The following is a 5,230-nucleotide window of genomic DNA, read 5'->3' as shown; positions in this document are numbered from 1 at the left end:
CTTCTAGTTAGTGCTAGCTGAACTCATCTGGCATTAAAAAGAAGAGCTGAATAAACACTCTTTTGTGAGAGCAGATCTCTCCAGTCAGTGTTGGCACATGTTTTCAGAATGAAGTTGAGCAGAACATCCTTCCTCTGCCAATGTAGCATCCTTCTAACTGTGGAGTTGCCTAATTACCTTTAAATTTAGTTTTTAAAAGAATGGTATATTTCTCCTGATTTTTTTAAGCCATTCAAAGCACCTACTCAGGAAATCGCTACTTGCAGAGGAAATTCTAGCAAATTCCTAGTTGACTGGTATCAATAAAAGTTACAATAGTATAGTTTCAGTGCGTATCTTTTTATTTCGTATAGTGAAGGGGAAACGTTTCTTGGTAAAGAATGCAATTGCATATTCTACACATCTTCAGTGCAGCAGGCACTGCAGGAAAGCAGCTCAGAGGCAGAAAATATAACGGTCGTCTGTATGCGATCACAATCACCATATGGTTTTGCACTGTTTACCTAGATGGCTACGTAAAAGTGACTGTTGCTTGCGAAAGTGTCAGAACTTCTGTCAGAACAGAAGTGTCAGAAAGTGTCAGAAGTTGTATCTGTCCTCAAACACATCCCATTGTGTTTGACTACCCTAACACATTAAAGATTTTATTTCTTTATGTCTTACTTTATTCAGTGAAGCCCTAATATTCACAAGAGGTTACAACTGAAAGAATACAAATGTTTGACATTCCTTTAACGGGGTGTGGGGCTGTTTGCTGAGCAAGCTACATCACTGTACATGCAACAGCAACCCCTTTCAGTTTGACTATGCCAGTGTTTTGGTCATGGCAAGTTCCCACGGAGCAAATGCTTTGTTTGCTTCCTTCCTTCTTTGCATGCATTTAGCACTAATGGTATGACAGCCTTAGTGCTGTACTTTCATCTGAATTTTTTAGGTTGCACATGCCGTGTACTGGGCTGAAGGCATCTGGCATTTTAAATTTTGAATGTGTAATCCCTCACTGTGTATTTTTTTCTGTGTGCTCCTCTAAAAGGGAGATGAGCTACTCTGAAAGCAGTCCTGCAGTTATCCACTCCAGGGATACTAATGCCAAGAAAACAAGGGAAAACAGAAGAGGTGCCAGACCCCTGTGTCAGGGGTCGCAGCCGGTGCAGCTGCGTGTACCTGGTGTGTCTCTACTGAACACAAATTCTTGCATAAATCTGCCATGTTCTGCTTCAGCCAAAGCCAAGGGCAGAAGGTTTTACAAAGGCTTCTTTTGGGTGGATGTTGGTGTTATTTGCAAGCACAGCTGATGAAAACTTCAAGATAATGTAAGTCATGGGATATATATGAATATTATGTGAACATAGTCTTTGTGACTCCTAACTTTCTCACACTAGTTATGCTGTCTCAAAATGAAGCACTGCTAGTTTTGTTGTTTTTCTGGGTTGGTTTTGTTGTTTTTTTTTCTTTTAACCAGGACACTTCTATGGCTCTGTGTTTTATTTAGTTTCAAACACTTGTTATCCACAAACATCTTTAACAAGCAGCAGAGCACAAGAAGATAATAATTGCTCTACTTCTGACAGATTTGTTTGGCTGTGCTTTTAACTCATTTCCTGATTTATATTATTTTAGTCATCCTAGTCTGTCTTTCTGTTAATTTCTCCTCAACCTAGTCTGTTTCAGTGAAGCTCCCTTACTTCACCTCCGTTTCTTCTTTTAATTATCTTCACTTAGTTTTATTGGCTTTCTTCCATTTTAGGGAAGTCCTGCTTCTGTGATAGGCCTGTCATCCTCTGCCTGGATGCCAGCAGGGACCTCTTGATTCTTCCAGCCTTTGACAATGTTTCATTCTACCCTTACTCTGAAGAACAGCTCAACAACTCAGCCACAGCTTCATGCTCTTTTGGCCCTCTACCTTTACCTTCAGCATCTACCACCAGTGAGGAGAGCTTATCTGACAGTCACAGATAGATGCTTAGAGCTTCAGGTTGTCCTGAGGTTGTTTTTCTGTGTCATGTTTTTTTGTCTTCTACTTGAGGAGGTCTTCGTATATAGCAAGGAACCACTGTTGCTTGATAAGACTAAGAGCAGGACATGCAGGTAAGGAGTTGTGATTTCATACAGAGGAGGGCAGTGTTGTTCTTTTAGTAACCACCACAGTAGATTATGCACAGGAGACAGTATGAGGCACTAGTCTAAGGCATGTCTTTGATTTCAAAACCTCATTTTTGGAAAGTTTTTACTACATTCACCCATTTCCTGCTGTTGTTTGGCTACCCTGCTTCAAACCTGCCATGCGAGCAACGAGATAAAACCTGCAGATTTCCACAGCAGATGCATGTAGCTCTTTATCTAGATGTTTTTTTGAACAATATTCTTAACTTCATTTATCATAAACATAAGCACAAATTTTCTTAAAAACTAGAAATCAAATACTCATCCAGCCTATATTCTAGTTCTTATTAATGACTGACCAAGAAACTAATAGGTATTTGTTTTCTTCAACTCTACCACACTCTACAGAGCAATATCTGTGTCTGCATTACAACATGCTCTAGTGTACTCTCGTTTATTTCTCTCCTTTCTTCTGAAATCAAATGGCTCCTGGCACCCTCCTTTTCTTTTCTCATGTTCACCCTTTTGCCTTCTATTATCAAGTCCCCCACACCTGAAATAGCTGGGGTTTACTGTTGTATACCAAATAACCTGACACTTTGTGTTCATTCCCTTTCTTGCTTGTCTGACAAGACAGCGAGAAAACAACTAAGAAGAAACCTACATCCCCAAACCTGCACCCTAGGTTGTGTCTGACTCACCTTGAATCTCAGATTCCTGCAGGGTTGCACTGTGGGTGGAGATTCAGCGGTGGACTGGAAAGCAGCCTCATTACCGAAGGATGAAGTAAAGAAATGGTTCCTGTTTCCAGCGAGATTTGGGAGGATGAACTCCAGGAGGCAATCCTGCTCTACTCATTTTATTGTGACAGGGGAATAATTTGAGCCCATCTGCTGTACAGCAAATCCAGATCTCAATTTTCAGCAGTGCCAGTTCCCTAAACTGGCCTAAATTGCAATCATTACAGACTTGTCTGGTACTGTCAGTTACTCGCTCAGTCAGCAGAGGAAAATACTGTCTAAGCCTAGTAAATTTCCACTAAGATAAATGTTTATGGGAATATATTTATCAGACAGGACTTCTAAATAAAAAGATGTCAGCAGGCATTCAGGAGGTATCAAAATAAATAAAGCATGGTATAAAATAAAATTAGGATATATGCAGGGCTGATAGCACAGGGAAGCAGTCTGAGATTGGTGACTTGACAAGAGACTTAGTGGTGGATGAAAGAAATGTGAAAGGGCTGAGGGAGGGCATGAAAAAGGGTGAAGTGACTTTGAGTGGGAGAAACCAGCCCAGGGACAGACTAGGAGAAGCAGAGGAAAAGTATGTATTGCCTAACCTTACTGCCACTGAAGATTGGTAAGGCACCTGCCCCCATTTGTGTGTGCAGACTCAAGCCCACTGAACAGCTGTTGGAAAGGGGGAGGCAGGGAGATAAGGACAGACGGCAGGAGAACTAGTCAGGGATCCCTGTCTGGGAAGCATTGATGAGCATTTCCATCCTTTTTTTGCAACATAGGACCGTATAGCCAGAGGGTGGCATTGCAGCTGTCAGATCCAGTCCTCCAGTGGTCACACTGCACAAGCCCGTTCATTTGTCAAGCTCAGCTCAGCTCTAAAATAACATTTCAAGGCTTTTGCCAGCCGCAGAGTGGTCACATCCAAAACACCTCTTTGTTTTGGCACTTATGTGCTAGACTTAAACTGTGCCAGGCATCGTGAGGCAGAGCGCACTACGGCATAAGCCAGTGATGCCTGTGAGTTTGCTGGTGCTTAAACGCTCTGTAAGGGTGTGCTTGAGCCTCTTCCTTGATTCTGCTAATTTACTAATATACATATTGCTTAAAGACCGGTTTATTGATGCTTCCTCAACAAAGAATCCTCCTCATCTATTCACCGCTGATGCAACCCTGGGTAGCTGGTAATTACTGGCCTGGTTTAAACTGGCCCAGCAAATGAAGAAGCTATAATTGCCCCACCTATATAGAAGCTTGGGCAAAAGAGAGCAGAAATTGTATTCTGGTTGTCTGGTTATTTCTATTACTTTGATAATATATGTCTACACACACACACACATATATACAGATATCATATATATGCATAATAATTATTTTATAGATTGTTCATAGTGTATAAAGTATGTATCTCTAAAGAGGGCAGATCAACATTCTCATTTGAATGCTTTGCCTTTTTTCTCCCCTAGACTATGAGAGCTGTGTAGAAGGGATTGTATTGCAATCACTGTTCTAAACTATAACACACAACCTTTCATGGTGCCTTGGGCTCCAAGAGAAGGAAAGTTTCTGCAGATGGGAAGGAGAGCTGGCTCTGCTCTACTTTTCTTCTGCTAAACCAGACTAGCGCAGAAGTACAAACAGGGGTTTTGCACAGCAAAAAAGTCTGGTCCTTAAAGTGTCACACTGGTTTAATTAAGACACTGCTAAATGGGATGATAACCTGTGTACATGATTACTTCTGACATGAGAGATACTGTTAATGCTTTCATACCTGAGGAGAGATATAGTAAGACAAATGTGGAATTACTGCTTTTCTGCTTGTTTCTTTGCATATTCTGCATAGCGGTCAAACGTGTTCGGGGGAGCAGAAAGTATTGCAGCAGGAATTTCAGATTTCATTTTTCCCAATACACGGACTTGACCCTCATTAATTCTCTAGTTAAATGAAAGAACTCTTGCCAAAGTCACGTGGCAAACTGTGGTTACTTTCTGGGCCTTTGACACTTGATGAAACATAACCACTCATTTTATTTGGTTTACATCTTCAAATTGAATGTTTGAGCCTTAGTAATGAGACAGACCACAGGCTATCAGCTTCAATAGAGTTAATGATGTGCTGTTGCTATTCTTGGTAGTGCATTCTTTCTGACAATAAAACTCATCATGGATCTACTTTAAAGAAATACTGGTATCTTGTTTGTTGGAAGGTCATTTTGACCTCCCTACAAGACTTGCTGTGCAAAAGCCAAACGTGTGTGTTGTCTGCCAGGAAACACATGTGCCAAAAAGTCCATAGCAGTATCTGACATTTGCTAATAGGACACTCAACTGTCACGTGTATTTTCCAGACCTTCACATGACCATTCAGAACTTACAACTTCTGATAA

The sequence above is a fragment of the Vanellus vanellus genome (assembly GCF_965231255.1).
Source record: "Vanellus vanellus genome assembly, chromosome: Z".
Taxonomy (NCBI): domain Eukaryota; kingdom Metazoa; phylum Chordata; class Aves; order Charadriiformes; family Charadriidae; genus Vanellus; species Vanellus vanellus.
Note: the sequence above shows the minus strand (reverse complement) of the source record.